Raw genomic sequence first — 17677 nt, forward strand, 5'->3', positions numbered from 1 at the left:
TGTCCTGAATGTCTGTTATATATGGAGCTAATGAAATGCAAAATAAATGTTACCCGTTACAATCCCAACATTTGCTTTCTCTTCAGTTATTATTTTCTGTTGCCTCCTGAATGGCGTTTTCTTTTGTCCATTTGCCGAAGATCACGTCCTTTAACACAGAGAAGTATTCAGTAAAATGGACAAGTGTATGTTTCTTGTCAGTAGCTTTTTGAGGTCACATGGTTTGCCTTTCCAGAATTTTCTGAACTTCCACCACAATGTTACTATTCAGGTATTAAGAGATATAAAGCTGGTCATTAAAAAGTACCCATCATGCAGTTTTCCAGTATCTGATGCAATTTCTTTCTCCAGTTCAGGCTTGCCATTGCCCACCACTTTGAAAATAACTGTAACATGCAGTCATCCCCAAAACGGTGTTTAGGCGACATGAATATTTCATTACCTAAATATACATAATTTTTCACTGAAAGCATACAAGAGGCAGACATTACATAAATATTTGTTACTAAGCTTTGGGCATAGTTGGGAATATATCTTTACTAGAAGGGATGATAACCACTCCAAATAAGTGGTGGCTTTAGGAAATCTACACGTCTTTTAAAAAGGTACACCTTTCTCTCCAAAAGTTCTTGGTGTTTATGGGAATCCTATATTTCTAACAACTGTGATATATACAACGGTGTCTTTAAAATCTATGAAAATTTGTCATTTGGGTGACATATTAACACCTAAATACAATATCTTATAATAGCTAAAATGTCACATGAAAATTTGTTATTTGGGCAACAAATACAGATGTGGTCGCCTTAATGCACAAAATGTTTGTGCACAAGGTCATGTGTCATTTGGGCGACATATACAGATGTGGTCACCTAAATGCACAAAATGTTTGTGCACAAGGTAATGTGTCATTTGGGCGACATATATGTGGTCGCCTAAATGACACATTGACTTTTGGGTGACCAGATATATGCAGTGAATTGTGTATATTTGTTATTTGATATATGATGAATTATTTTTCTATGCTGTCTGATGTGTAAGTGGTTTAGGAGGAAAATAGAAAACTTTTTGTTCCACAGATGCTTTTTTGAGCAAATATATCAGTTTATGAAAGAATGGTTACCCAAATGACTATTTTTCAGGAATGGTCGCCCAAATATACAATAAAGTGTTATATATATATATATTTCTATGAATTGTGGCCGTATGTTGGAAGGTCTCCCAGAAACCTGCGGATGGTCGTGGGTTTCCTCCGGGCTCTGCCTGGTTTCCTCCCACCATAATGCTGGCCGCCGTCGTATAAGTGAAATATTGTTGAGTAGGGCGTAAAACACTAATCAAATAAGTGAATAAATAAATTCCATGAATTTAGCCCTCGCCCAGAGAGATTTCACATTCTCATAACCAGTTTACTTTTTCATCCATCAAATGTGTCTAATAGATAACGTTTTCACGAAGTAGCATTCATGAAACTACTTTTAATAGAATTGGCGATACAAAGGTGTGACAATGGTAAAATTTATTTCCAGAACAGGGTCCAAGATTGTATGGAGTTTAGCCAGTTTAAGCATATGCAACTAAATATTCCCAGCATATCTTTGGGAATAGTCTGAAGTTAAAGAATCACGCTTATACCAAATCCACATATCAGTGTTTAACATAACATTCTCGTAGTCCCTCGGTTAAAGACTCAAGCTGTACTATACAGATCCGTGCATTCTCTACAAGTGCATCGTCTTCGCGTGTGTTAGATACTTCGTCTGCCCGTTTCATATAGCTGGAGTGTGCGTAAGGCGCCCCTTTTATTTGGCAAGCACAGATCTTGTCGATTGCATCGTTTGTTAGACTAGCGGCAAGACTCCTGGGTGTTCGAATTCGCATTTTTCCAGTTTAAACAAAGTAAAAGTAATAAATTTTGACGGCTTTGCGTAAGAATCTAAATCGTTGGATACATAGTATATATCAAACTGTATAGCGCCTCATGATGGATAACTTGATATGCGTTTGAATCGATTTGACTGTATACGTAACCAGATGGCTTGCCTTGAAATCTTACAAAGAGAATCACTTATATCAGACATTGCTGTTATGTAGCCTGGAATGGATAACTCCTGTATACATCTGTATCTTATAAAGATGAACTAAGGACACTGATTTCCATTTAATAAAAGCTTGTGTAGTTCAGTGAATAAAAATCCATTAACATCTATCAACATTTTCTTAATTCACTGATTCGCTTGAAAGAGGCTTTCTTTATCCAATCAATGAGACCTACGGGACACACCTTAACGATTAAGGTAGTTTTAAGCTTATCAAGCTGTTCACTGCGAAGCTTTTGCTCTTCTACAATGGTAAAGACACGTCTCCCTGTATTGGGAATATTTCCTCGTGTATGTCGAGCATAGTTTACAGTGAAGTGATACAGCTGAGAATCTGTAAGCTTCTCAAAATGTCAATAGCTACAGTTTTTTGTCTAATGGTTTAACCAGGATATCAAGAAATGGTATTCTGAAATGGTTGTTATGCATAGTCAATATGCTTTTCAGATCCAGTACATTGAGCATGTCATGTAAAGATTCAACAGCACCGATATCTGAGGGACAGAAATTAAAACAATGGATCAAGTGCCTGTGCCATATTTTGCTAAAATGGCTGTTTAAGGAGTCAGCAAATCTAATAAGCCAGTATGCATTTCCTCTACAGCCAATGCATACCATATATTACGCAAGAATCAAACGTGACCTAGACGATTTGGATTTTTAAACTAGCTACGTAACAATGTGGATCCCGAATCCAAGGTAGCTGTTCCATGTGCAAATTTTGCACAGTCGCATTTACTCCATTTGAATATTTCAGTAAAATAATTCAGAGAGCAGCATATGTAAATCACTTTTGAAACTAATTGAGCTGATGTCAGGAGCGTATGTCCCTTAGTTTACTGGGAAAAAATTGGTCATTTCACATATACCTAAAAATATGTCTTTTAGGTTCATGCTTTCAAAAATTTATTTTATCAGCAACTTACATATTTTTTTATTATGTCCTACTGCAAATAAGAAAAATGCACTCTTTATAGATGGGGTAAACCGGACTATCAGGGATAATCCACAGGTCTTTGGAAAGTTGATGAACTTCCTCATGTGTGACGTACAAAAATGCCCACAACATTTACTTGTCATTCAAACCCCGCGAACAGTAAGGACGCAGTCTTCTACAATTTCACTGGCCGGATTAATATTGTGTATTAATCCCGTGAAACCTGGTACATGGCTTTACCATCTCAAATACGATTTTCGGACCTGTATGTCTAAATTAGACAAAATTATGGACGTTTCGAGAAATTGACAAGAGGCTGTATTTCACCGGTTACGTGTGACCTATCACACTGTCGCCACTGCTCTGATTTACTGTCTATGTTGTACGACTTAATAATATTGTATACTTGCATAAACAAGGATTCTGCTGGTGGATGAATCGTCTTCGAAGCCTGACCCCTTTGCATTGTTTTAATGTGATTGCATGTTAAATGTGATAACAACACAGCATTTTAGGATAACTTATTACAATAGATATATACAGAAAAATAGAAGATCTCCCTGATCTCTATAGAAATATACCTGAAGTAATGTCGTCATTATGAAAGTTTTCATATATATATTATCTATAAAACTTGCGATTCTAGATTTACCTTTAGCTGGCTTGGTTATCTTGGGGGAAAATTATACGTGTTCATTTATGTAAAAGAATTCCTTTCAGGGGTTGTGACGTTCTATCTTGAGCAGATCGATATTCAAATCACCCATAATACAATATTTGCGTGTTTTAGGCTTCAAGTGTGAGATAACTGCTTGCCATTTATGATTAAACTTTACTAACCTCATTCCAGGAAGTCAATAAGTTGTACCAACTGTATAATTATTTCCATTAACAATAATGTGAACAAACAACATTAGTCTCAAGGCAAGAAAAGTCCTCCCGAATTGTACTGTTAGGGATGATGTTATTTATAATACCCCGGGATATCATCATTAAACATACGCCAACAAGTTAAATTTTTCCTCATGCTCAAGCGTTGAAATACATGGTTGAAGAGCTATAAGTGGAACGAATATTACTGTCAGTAAGAGAATGAATAAAGATATTCTCTAGATAATAGTCACAAGTCCGGCTCCTAATATCTTTCCAGTGTTGATTCTCATATTTACTGTTGTTAGTTATGTATGTATTACCGACTTTTTCGCTTAGAGGTAAATGATTAACTAGAGCCCAAGGGCTGTGAAATGTTATTAGTATTTTCTCATCATGAAGACAAGTACTGATACTCAACACATGTCCATCGGCTTAGAAATGGCTGACACAACAGAATAAGAAGGTAAAATTGACAAGAATGAATGAATGAATGATTATGGCTTAACGCCACATCGGCAATATTTCAGCCATATCGTGGCGAGAACAAGGTGAAAATGCGAGACGGTTAAGGTTTTCGATATGACAATATGAACACCAAAACAAAAACCACACACATGTTTAAAATCGTATAAAAGAAAAATAAGAGTTAAAACTCGAAAACCAGGGCCCGTAGTCATAAAGATTCTTAAGCATTTCTTAACGTTAAAAAATTCATAAACCCACTAAATAATTCTTAAATAGCTAAAAAATACTTAAATGCCATTCATAAAAACTGTTAAGAAATTCTTAAATTCTAAGTGTGCCCATGACCACTTTTATCTTTTTCTTAAATTCTGAAGTATTTCTTAAACAACAACAACATGGCGGCCGCTCAACCAAATCGACGCCACTTTAAGGAAAGAAGAGATTGTTTGAACGAATATAATGATAGGGAGCTCTTAGAAAGGTTTCGTCTGGATGCTGCAGGGATTCGGTATATCGAATCACTAGTTAGGGATGACGTTGTAAGTGGATCGAATAGAAACTGTGCACTTACTCCAATGCAGAAAGCGTTGATTACTCTTCGTTTTTTGGCAACTGGGAAAATGCAGCTATGCAATGGTGATGACATGGGAGTCTCACAGCCGACTGTATCTAGGGCTATCACAGCTACTGTAAGAAGTCTATCTTCAAACCGGCTAATTGCTCAGTTCATTCGTTTTCCATTGACAGCTCGCGAAATCCGTGAAAAACAGGAAGCGTTCTACGCTGCTGCCCAGTTTCCAGGCATTGTTGGGGCTATTGATGGGACACACGTACAAATCACCGCTCATAGCACGTATTAAAATGAATTTGTTCATCGGCACCATTACCACAGTATTAACGTTCAAATTGTTGTGGATGCAAAGTACAACATTCTTGACATTGTCGCAAAATGGCCAGGGTCAACACATGACGCTCAAATTTTGGCTGAAAGTGGACTGAGACAGCTTTTCGAAAACCACCACGCACCCATCCACACTCATCTGATCGGAGATAGCGGGTACCCATCTAAACGCTGGCTTCTTACCCCTTTCCTCAGGCCACAACCTGGCCCTCAAACAAATTACAACAGGTATTAAAATATCACCTAACTGAGCTTTGTATCGCGAACATTGAGTTGTTTCCCTTGATATTCATTAGCGGCGCATACTTTTCTGTATTCGGTAATTGATGGGAATTTTTTTTTTTTTTAAATATATCCTCATTTCAAACACTTGAGTTTTTATAAAGATGCATAATTACTGAAATGTAAACATTATAAGAGTTCATCGCAAAAATTTAATGAAGGCATAAATCCTTCCTTCCAACAGGGGATAACTGGTATTGTGGTTAAGTTGCACCTTCTCATAATCCTGATATTCTGAGATCGAATCTCATTTGTGGAAAGTTATTTTTGGCGGGTTTTTTTTAAAACTCTGGATAAAATGATTTGTTCATTTTGTTACATTTTAGGTCCCACAAACGGACACGTAATGTAGCTGAAAGGGGTATAGGCCAGTTGAAAAGAAGATTTCATGTATTGCATGGAGAAATAAGGATGTCACCAGACAAAGCCTGCCAAATAATTTTGGCATGCGCAGTTCTGCATAATATCTGCAAATTGAGACAAATACCTCTTCCAGGTAATGAAGAGGAGGATGAAAATAATGGAGGTGATCAACAAGGGGATGGTGTACTTGCACCAGATGCCAATGTTGAAGGCGTTCGATACAGACAGCAATTTGCCGAAACTCATTTTTGAATTTATTATTGACTGATCGGCCTGTTGACTGTGACTTCTCCCTCTTTCACTCAATCTCATGCTGTATGTTCTTTGTGAAAACACATTGTGTTCAAAATAAGCCTCTGTTTTTGTTTAGCCCACCTACCCCATTATCATACTAGTGATATATTAAACTGTTATTCCTGTACACATCCAGTCGAATGAATATGTAAGTGCTCTCTCTATCTTTTTTTCTGCGAATAAACACAATAGTTGATACTTTCCTAAAAGAAAAAAACTTACGTCTACTAAATATGAGCAGTGGAATATGCTTGAATTTGATTTTGCCTTGCGTACTGCTTCACGATATCCCCGCCACGTAGTGGCAGCCAGTTTATATCCAGGGCAAGCAACACTGGATCACATCACTTGTTCAGTTAATGTTAATTGCCCGAGCTTGGTCAATACTAGATGACTATACTTCCTGCAGTTTCAGTACGTACTGACGTGCATATCACCATTTCTTTCGTAGTCATTTTAATATCAGGTCTAAAGTGTACTGTCCTTATGTTACGATTGCAAATGTTAAGATTGCAAGTGTTGTAATCCAAGGACACCAAAGCTAAGTGATAAGTTACTGACTGACTTTTGTCAGACATTATCTGCAAGAAAATGGCAGAATCCAGGTTTACACTCACATCCTCACAGCTGAAGCACTACTATCCTGACAAGAGAGCTTAAGGCTAAGACTCAGCTGATTTTCCCCTGGGGTATTTTAGCTGTACATTTATACTTCAAAAATGCTAATAATATCTGATATTACAATTATTCAAATACATATTTATTTACATACAGAGGGCCAATATTTCAGGAGCTGTGTTGCTTCCTGTTGGCATTCATTAGTACCTGACAGGAAAAATAGATTTATTCCATAAGCCCATGGTAAGTCAATACACCCTTTATTGCACGTTAAATTAATATAATGCAGAAGAGAAAGCCAAACTGAACAAACCTGAAGTGAAAGAGACTTACCAGACATACATGGCTGAATACAAGAACATTTTGAAGGGCAAGTTGGAAAAGAAAAATATTACATGGAAGTAGTGACAGACATGCTAAATGCCTTTATCACAAACATTAAGGATGTGAGGGAGAAATGCAGTAAAAGTGGCACAATATTTTCATTCAATTTATTCTTCTTGATTTCTTTCTTGCAATTCCATTTCATAATACTGAATTTGAAGTTTGAGTTTTTTGATCTTAAGGTCCTGAATAATCTCGGCCTTGCTTGGGTTTGGAAGTGCTTCATGCTGAACCACTGGTGCGACAGGTGAAGGTACCTCCATTAGAGCCTGTAGGTGGGTGATGTCCACTGCTTGACTGGCACTAGTGCGAGCATCCAAATATGTGATGGGCAAAGGTGCTGGTGGAAAGTATGGCATGTCAGTTGTGCTGAAATGTAGACGTATACATTTTTCTATACAAAACATACATACTATATCAAGAATACAGCTACACAACTATAACTGGCCCTTTAAAGAAACTTAAGTTGGTGGGACTTTTAAACAACAGATACAACTCAAGTTGCATAAAACGTGGTAATTATTTTCAGAAAACCAAAATGGGATTTAGTAACTTTTTAAACTTGCTTAACACAACATATATCTGAAGCACTGTGATAAATACCAAATTTATCACATTTATCACAATGTGCAATTGCACATTGCATTTTGAGAAAAATTACTTACTGAGATTCATTAAGTTGAATTAAGGTGGAATGTATGCCATCACCAACTCCAAGACAAACATTGTTCTCCCCTAGAATGGACATTACCACCTCAGCTATAGCACTTAATGGCTTTAGTGATGGTCCCCCACCTGTAAAATAAAATAGTATATGTCCAGACAATAAGATCTTTCATTGTATTTGATCTCAAATCATTTTAGACTTACAGCTGATGATGCAATCAATGATTTTGACAATAGGTTTTGTTATAAATAAAGATTATGTTTCAAAGTAACAATTATGTACTACCAGTCAACTTGCAAAAAAAAAAATTAATATGAAAAATCCTTTGAACTTTCAATTCAGTGAAAGTTGACATTGAGTTGTTTAGAAATAAAAAAAAAATAATACAAATAGGCCAATGGGGCACAGATGGTCTCTGGGTCAAAGTTTGAAACATGAACACATGAGAAGATAAAAAGTGTGCAAATGTTGGGGCAGGTTAAATGGTCTGTTTGCTAAATGCATAAATCACTGTTTATGTAACACACAGAAAGTGATTTGTTTTGATTTATTTTATTTATTTGATTGGTGTTTAATGCTCACTCAAGAATATTTCACTTATACGACGGCGACCAGCATTACGGTGGGAGGAAACCGAGCAGAGCCCGGGAGAAACCCAAGACCATCCACAGGTTGCTGCCAACCTTCCCACGTACGGCCGGAGAGGAAGCCAGCATGAGCTGGACTTGAACTCACAGCGACCGCATTGGTGAGAGGCGCGCTAACCAACTGAGCCACGGCGGCCCCATGATTTGTTTTATGCCATACTTAACAACGTCTTGGTTATTAGATTAATCCTCACATATTCTAAAATTTCATTTATGACATGAATCTAAATATAGGTCTATTTGAATGAGTCTTTGTCCGTGGTAGTGCTCGGTATAAAAATAATATCTGGCTCATTGATAATTTTACATCTAGTCTCCACAGTTTGGAAGTCTACATGTATTACAGAAGTGCCTACATTTCCATTTTAAATTAAATAAATCAGTTTCCCTCGTACATAAATATTCTTAAGCTTAATAAATGAACTGCTTTCACTCACTTTACAAAAATCTAGTCAATAAAGGCCAAGTTCATCATCCTAATTTAATGTGTCGTTCACTTTGATCATTTGCAATATTATTTTTTCCAGTGCACTACACTCCATACACCCTCAACTTCAAGTAAGAACTATGGTTTTAATTATACTCCGTGCCATTTTTGTTTTAGTACAATGTTTAAATCCTAGTCAATGTATAACTGCATTTATGAGAGATAATCGAGCCGACAGCTCTCGAATTCCGGGTACAAACGGTTGAATTGGATTAGTTTTCAAAGGCAGTTTCGACGGTTGATTATTTAGAAAATAACTCCCGAAACTAAAGTTTAGCGAGACTTGGTCTAATCTTATAATTATAAAATACCGTTACACTATTCCAATTAAATATTTTACATAAAATAATTTAAGTTTACATACCCTTCGCACACCGCGCTTTCTTGTAGGCTGAGATTTCCGATTTGGTTTGGGAGAAAATATTGTGCCACTTTTTCTCCACTTCTTCTTGTGACGGCTTGACGGCTGTGAACGAGGCATTCAACCTGTCCGTCATCAACTTCCATGTAGTTTTTTTCTTTTCTGAGGTCAATCCTGGACCCAGCTTGCCCCTCAGTATGTCCTTGTATTGTGCCATGTAATTGGCGAGGCTCAAACACTCGTCGTTTGACCAGTTCGGCTTTCTTTTCCCTTTTTTCTCCATGTCAGATTGTGTTTACGTCGAAATGTCGTCCGTTGCTCACGTTACATTATGATGTACCAAAATTATCTTTATTATTAGAGACCTCTCTCGTTGCCACGGGACACGCGTTTGAGAAAAACTTATCTTTTAAGTATTTTCTTCTCTAAGAATCGTGTTAAGAAATTTTATGAATGCATTCTTAAATATTTTCTTAGCTAAGAGTAACTTCTATACTTAAGTATAAATTCTTGGCTAAATCTTAAGAATCTTTATGAATACGGGCCCAGGATTATAGTACATGTATAAATCTATATGTATATAACTGTTTATCTATGGGTATTTATGACAATTAAAATTTATATTTTATGATATAGGCCAAAATTGACAAGAGGCCGCGTTTCACCCGTTACGTGTGATCATGTGCCACCTATCACTTTGATCGCCGCTCTGTTTTAATAATATCATAGATACATATTATTTGGGGTATTCCAAAAAAAGAGGAAAAAATCCAGAGAAAAAAGTCGGTTGGGTAGAGGACTCAAATACCGCAAACAATAGACAGAAATAGAATTCAACTATACCTGTAGTCATTCACTGGGTAATTACTGAACATTATAAACAGTGCAACAAAAATAAGTCCCCCCCCAAAAAAAAAAACGTTTTTTGATATTTTCTAGGTCGTCCAATTTTCAGTTTGCACACGCCCATTAGCGCACAACTGCACCTGTACGGTAATCCTTGAATCCCGCGTCCGCCTTATTGCTGGGATAGTGTGTGCACAACTTCATTGCGATTACATATCACGGGATATACCAAACAACGTTTTGGGGGGAACTTTTGCTGCACTGTTTACGTTAGATGTAAAATATGTAGATTTGAAATAAATAGTACGGCAGCTACAGCAAATGCTGGAAAACTTCACTATTTTTTGACATTTCATAGAATGAACATATTTGTAAAGTAAGTAGTCTTTCTGTTCTTGTTTGGATCAACTTAGTCAACTGCCAAAATATCTCACGTTTATGAGAATTTGACCACCTTTTATGGTGAGTGTAATTTAATATATATATGTATATATATTAAGCGTCAAGTCCGACATTCCTATACCATTCATAGTCCGTAAAGTGGATAATCGCAAGATCCATTTCCACAACAACGTTTAACACTAACTCCCGAAGACAAAGGTATGTAAGAAATTACACAAATAATTAATTTCCATTCCAGAAATCTTTGTAGCTGTCTTCAAGGTCTACACATAAATCTCTTTTACGCCTACCCGTCTGAACCATCATTGACATCTTTGATGGTGTTTTGTGAAAACCTCCAGATTTAATAAGATAAGTAACTTTCAAGTTCATTATGGATCTTAAAATTAGAATAATATTGATACGAAATGGAAAAATAAACCCAAGCGTTGGATGCCAAACTCTTTACAGAGCTACACTCTGAAAAATTATTACATCTGATTGTGATAAAAACAGTCAACGTGCATACAAAAATGATGCAAGTTTGTCACTAAGTTATTATCTGACATATAGAACCTAGTTGTGTAGAAACACAACTGTAAATTAAACTATTGCGTTGGACTAGAGAGCAACTTCTACTTGAAGAAAAAATAGTGTGTGTCTGCATGGACGCTGACGCTGAAAAGAGTTTTTATGATGTTTATTTGCTTTGAGTATGTCACTATGAGCTAAAACATTGGCTATAATTTGCTTTTTGAAAAATATTATCGCGTGCCAGAGTAGGCCCATGCTTTAATCTGTACCAATTTGTTTTCTACCTAAATGAAGGACTACGTGACGGGTTGAATATTGTGAAAGGTAAACTTAGTGTTACAACAACGACAACAATGTGAAAATTTTGTGTACCGTACTTGATCTCCTGAAAGCTTTCGGGTGGTTCTTGGTCGACACATTCAAACACATAACAAAGTTCCGTGCGTCATACTAAATCGATCTGTCATAACGAAAGACAATTTGAAAAACCTACAGCGATACACTGTTTGCTGTAGTTTTGCAAATGGCGGCAAGTGTTCCTTACAACTGCCATAATATCCCCGCCTCAATCTTTGGCAGCCATTTATGATGAGTGAAATTTGATTTTCATACCAGAAATATTTCAAATTATCTTCAAGTTCACCATGTCAGTCTTTTTTACACCTAACCCTCTGAACCATCATTAACATCTTTCATGATGTTTTGTGGAAAGCTGTATATGTAATAAAATAAGTGACTTCCAAGTTCATTAGGGTTTTCGAATTGAAAATAAGTGATAATCATGTTGAATGAAAAAATAAACATAAGTGTTGGATGGCAAACTCCTCACATGGCCACAATTTCAAAGATTATTGCCTCTGACGTTTTTAAAACACAGTCCATGTGCATATCAAAAACTGATGAAAGTGATCCACTGTTCATTTTTTGCAATGTTTTCAAGCACAATAAGGAATGAATGATTATGGCTGAACATTTTAAAAAAATAGTATACGTGGAACGATACCTTTTTATCTATAAATATTTAAGACAATTAAAACTTATATTTCATGATATACGCCTATGCCCTTCAAATATTTTATGACAAGATCGCCAGCGATGCTGTCAAATAAATCATATGTAGAGTTGACCGTATAGAATCTTTGCCGAACATGGGCAAAGTCCACACAGTCAACCAAAATATGTTTGATACCGTATTCCGCATCACATCCAACACATTCGGGAGCAATGCTCCCATCTAAGATGAAATTGTGTGTTAGATGAGACTGCCCAACGCGATACCTCGTTAAAACTACTTGGTCTCTACGAGACATTTGACAAGTATAGGCATTGTATGACAGGATGGATAGCATGCAGTTTATTATGGATCTGCAAGACCCATTCACCCTGCCAAAGTCGACGAATATATTTAAGAATATTAGACTTTATGTCAGTGTACGGTATTTTAACCCGAGATACAGGTTTATACAGGGCAGCTTTCGCTTCCCTGTCCAAGGCTGTGTTTCCATGGATACCAGTGTGACTTGGTATCCAACAGAAGATAATATCTTTACCTCTTTTAATTAGTTTTCTATGCTTGAATATGATCTCAAGTATCAATGGATTTTTAAATTTATCATTCCGAATTGCCAAAAGGCAAGACAGCGAGTCGCTGCATATCACTGCCCTCTGGACATACCCAGAGGAAGCATATGATAAGGCCAGGAGTATAGCTCCGGCCTCTGCAGAAAAGACAGAAGATGAAGGTGGCAGACGAAGAGAAGTGATCCGCTGATCTAAGCCAGCCGCAATCGCAACCGCAACCCTGTCCCCATCCTTTGACCCGTCAGTATATATAAATTTATAATCCATATAATCAGTCTTGATTTCAGCAAAACTTTCCTGAATTCTAAGCGGATTTATATTGGATTTATTATATTTACGTAGATCAAATATTAGTTTAGGGTGTGGGAGAAGCCATGGAGGAGACTCCGGAAAAGTAACCGGAGCTATGTCCCAAAGTTTAATGTTGGCTCCCACAATATGGTCCTGTATGCGAAGACCAAACGGAGGGATCTTGTCAGGACATTTATTAAATTTATCTACATACAGTCCTGGAAAAAAGTTTGGAATATTGGTGAATTTCACACCATCTCCACGAAGAGCATGGTTCGTTGCGTTCAGGTCAATAATCTGTCGATTGGTTTCACTTGGACTAGTCTTTATGATGCATTATCAATAGTTTCCTCAAACCAAAACATTTCTAAATGTTATAGGAGACGAGTTTTTCACGATATTCTGAAAGCGCCCCAAACAAGTGCAGAAATTCAGTGAAACCCATGTATTTTATTACGAGCTGTAACTTTTATTCGATTGGAAATATGTCTACAATACTTGGTAAGTTAAATATGCAAAACACTAACAATACAGAAAATTAATTTAGTACTTGGTGTGCCCACCCCTCGCATTGTACAATGCGCGCACACGTCTTGGCATACTGGCAACTAAGGAAGTCAAAGTTTCTTCCGGTATATCTCTCCAGCAAGTGAGCACAGCACGAGTTAGTTCAGCCACGTTCGTTGGGGCTTCATCCAGGTTATTCAACCCACGGGAAACTTCCGCCCGCAAGTTCTCAATTGGGTTCATATCCGGTGAAATGGCTGGCCACTGCATGTGCTCAACACCCTCCTGTTACAGAAAATTCCGTATCAGTTCGGTCCGATGCGGCGTGGCGTTGTCGTCCTGATACACAAAGTTTGTCCTGAATTGTTGCCGAGCAAATGGGAGAATTATCGTTTCCAGAATCCGTTAATATTGATGCTGGTTCATGTGTCCATCCAAGACGTGCAGGTCGCATTTACCAGTGCTATGAAAAGCACCCCAGACGGTGACCCCACCGCCCCCGCCTTGGACTCTGGGCATGATGCAATCTTCGTTCAGAGCCTCGTGGGCCTGACGACGCACCATCACACGGCCATCTTCCCGGTAGACGACAAAACGAGACTCATCACTGAATATCACGTGTCGCCAGTGTCCCACCTGCCAGTTCAGGTGTTCCTGCGCCCAGGATAAGCGTGCCTGGCGGTGTCGACGCTGTAGCAAAGGCTTCCTCTTAGGCCTCCTTACCAAATTCCCAGCAGTCAACAGTCTGGATCGCACTAAGCGGCTTGACACAGGAGTATTGGTAAATCTCATCGAGTCAGCGCGTATCTGGTTGGAACTCTTCGTACGGCCATTGCGGCAAAGTCTCACCAGATACCGGTCCTCTCTCTCGGTGGTCTTTCGTGGCCGACCAGACCTCGGTCTAGACGTCGGCACACCCGTCTGTAGGTGTCGCTTAAAGATTTTGGAGCACTCAGTTGACGTCTCATGATCACAGCAGTATTGTTGGAAACACTCTGGAGCACTGGCATGCCTTAACCGAGCTTTTATAAGAGTTACAAGGTTAAATTATAATCATGTCTACGTACATGACTTTTTCACTGAGAAATGGATGGTCATGCTTTGTCCCAACTGTAATTTTGCTCAGGTGACACAAGCAATAATGGTGTGTATGAGCTGAAAGGGGACATAATCCACTACATTTTCCACCCAAACAAGAATGTGTGCATTCAATGTAAGGCGCACAAAAGTATGTTTCTGGTAAATGCTATCATCAGTGAAAACAATATTCCAAACTTTTTTCCAGGACTGTAATATGGATTGACAATACAGTCGTAGGCAGGGTTTGTTGGATGAGCTTTAAGCTTTGTAGCATATTGAAGGCTCAGTTTTATACGTCGATGATATAAAAAAGGCTCATTTCCCTCCACGTATAAACTTTCTACTGGTGAGGTTCTAAAAGCACCAAGGCTGAGCCTCAAACCTTGGTGATGAACAGGATCCAACATTTTAATATACGACTTCCTAGCGGATCCATAGTCTAATTTAGACCTCACCAGAGAACGATATAAGTTAGGTAAAACTGATCGGTCAGCACCCCGATCGGTGCTATACACGACCTTATATCGAGAGCCTTTGTACATTTCGCTTTAACCATTTTAATATGAGGTATAACAGATAGCTCACTATCAAATATTATACCTACATATTTTATTTCTCCAACAATTTTAATCTGTTCACCACAAAAATTAAGTTCAGGGTCAAGATGAAGTTTCTGTTTATTACAAAAATGCATACCGACGGTTTTGACCGTTGAAAATCAAAAACCGTTTTCAGTTGCTCATTTCCTGATCTCATTGAGACAAAACTGCAACTGACGTTCGATATTATTCATATTCTTAGTTCGGTAGCATATAAGGAAATCATCCACGTATAAAGGACCCTCTGTGCCAGATGTTAATGCTTTTGCTAGGCTATTTATTTTTATGCTACACAGAGTTGGTGATAAAATGCTGCCCTGGCGTACACCCATTTCCCGTTTATAAGAGTCAGAAAGCGTGGACCCAACCCGTACCTTAAACTGAAGATCAGATAAAAATTCGGATATAAATATTGGTAATCGACCTTTAAGACACATATCCGCGAAGCCTTTTAAAATACCATATTTCCATGTGGTGTCGTAGGCCTTTTCAAGTTCGAAAAATATGGACACCACGTTTGTTATTGATGAAGCCATTGCGAATAAAAGTTTCGAATCGAACAAGGTGATCCATTGTAGATCTATCTTGCCGAAAACGACATTGAATATTAGAGTAACTTGTTGGTTTCAAGAAACCAAACAAGTCTATCGTTAATCATCCGTTCCATAGTCTTACAGACACAGCTTGTAAGAGCTATGGGACGGTAATTATTTGGATCAGTATGGTCCTTACCCGGTTGGGGAACCGGGATAATACACGCCTCCCAAATGAAAAAGTTAGAGGTTGAGAGAGATGAGAAACCGGGTCCTTCCGGTAGACAGGGTTCAGGATTTGATGTGACCAAATACATTCGGTTAGTTCCATCCTTTCAGGAAAAAGAGGTGGATAAATATTTTCTGCATTTTGAGAAAATTGCAAATAGTTTGAAGTGGCCTAAAGAGTTCTGGACTATGTTGTTACAGAGTGTGCTAATTGGAAAGGCCAGGGAAATTTACACTCAGTTAAGTGTAGAGAATACTTCCAATTATGACTATGTGAAAGAGGTAATTTTGAAGGGTTATGAATTGGTGCCTGAAGCTTACCGCCAGAAATTTCGTAACTATGAAAAAGGTAGAGATCAGACATACGTTGAGTTTGGTCGAGCTAAGGAGCAGTTGTTTGATCGCTGGTGTATAGCCAAGAAAAAAGGGAAGGATTTTGAAAGTTTGCGTCAGCTTGTGCTGGTAGAAGAGTTCAAGCGTTGTATTAATAATGATGTAAAGGTGTTCGTTGATGAGCAGAAGGCGAGTACACTTGAAGAGGCAGGCAGTTTAGCTGATGATTATTCCTTGACACATAAGGTTACATACACGGGTAAGCCATTTAATTCATTTACACGTAGAAATACCCAGTCACATGCAACAGGTAGAGGTAGCTCTACACAGAAGAGTTCTACACCAGGCTCCAATGGTTCTACAGCTCATGGTTCACGTAGTTCAGATTGGAATGGTAGTCCTCGAAATAGGGTCACTTGTAATTTTTGCAAGCGGGTAGGTCACGTGATGAGTGAACGTTACAAGTTGAAAAGGATACGGGAAGCTCAGAATGAGTCTAAGCCCACAGGTCTTTGTGTTGCAATGCACAAAACATTGCCGGAAGTTACATCAGCAGTTAAAAGCAGATCTGAGTTAGCTGATACGGGATTGGATAAGATTCCCAAATGCTCTATGGATAGCTTCGCTCCGTTTATCAATTCTGGTTCAGTGTCGCTTAGAAGCGACATGTCTTGTGCTACCCCTATAAAGATAATAAGGGATACTGGGGCATCTCAGTCTCTGTTGTTGATGAATACTCTGCCCTTTTCTGAAGAGTCATACTCTGGGGTTCGTGCCCTTATTAGAGGTGTAGTCTAGTGACTTTGTCAGTGTTCCCCTTCATGATATTTATTTGTCATCAGATTTGATATCTGGACCTGTCAGGGTAGGCATAAAGTCTTCATTACCTTTTGAGGGTATTCATTTGTTGTTGGGAAATGACTTAGCACATGATAAAGTTACTGTTGATCCCTTAATGGTTGATAAGCCTTCTCTGAATTCAGTCACAGAGCCAGTTGTAAGCGAGATAGCGGGTTTATATCCGTCCTGTGTTGTTACAAGAGCTATGTCTAGAAAAGTCAGTACTGACCAGGGTAGTACTGTTGATTTGAGCGAGACTTTTCTCAACAACATGTTTGATGGAGATTCTTCCAAATTAGACAGCCAGCAGGAAGTAAACTATCAGGCAAAAGAAAGGTTTCACCCACTTCTTGAGCCCATAAAACAAAAACAAAGGCAGATATAAGAATTAAGAAGATTGGTTTATAAACAGAAATCATTGTGAAATATTCTCTCAAAAAGGCTTTAAAATATTGGCATTCAATTGGCCACAAAACACAATGAAAGAGACAAGGGGTCAGAAAAAAAATTACACAAATGTAAAGTTAACTGGCAAGTGCATGTAAA

Source organism: Liolophura sinensis, unplaced genomic scaffold, assembly GCF_032854445.1.
Source record: "Liolophura sinensis isolate JHLJ2023 unplaced genomic scaffold, CUHK_Ljap_v2 scaffold_20, whole genome shotgun sequence".
Lineage (NCBI taxonomy): Eukaryota > Metazoa > Mollusca > Polyplacophora > Chitonida > Chitonidae > Liolophura > Liolophura sinensis.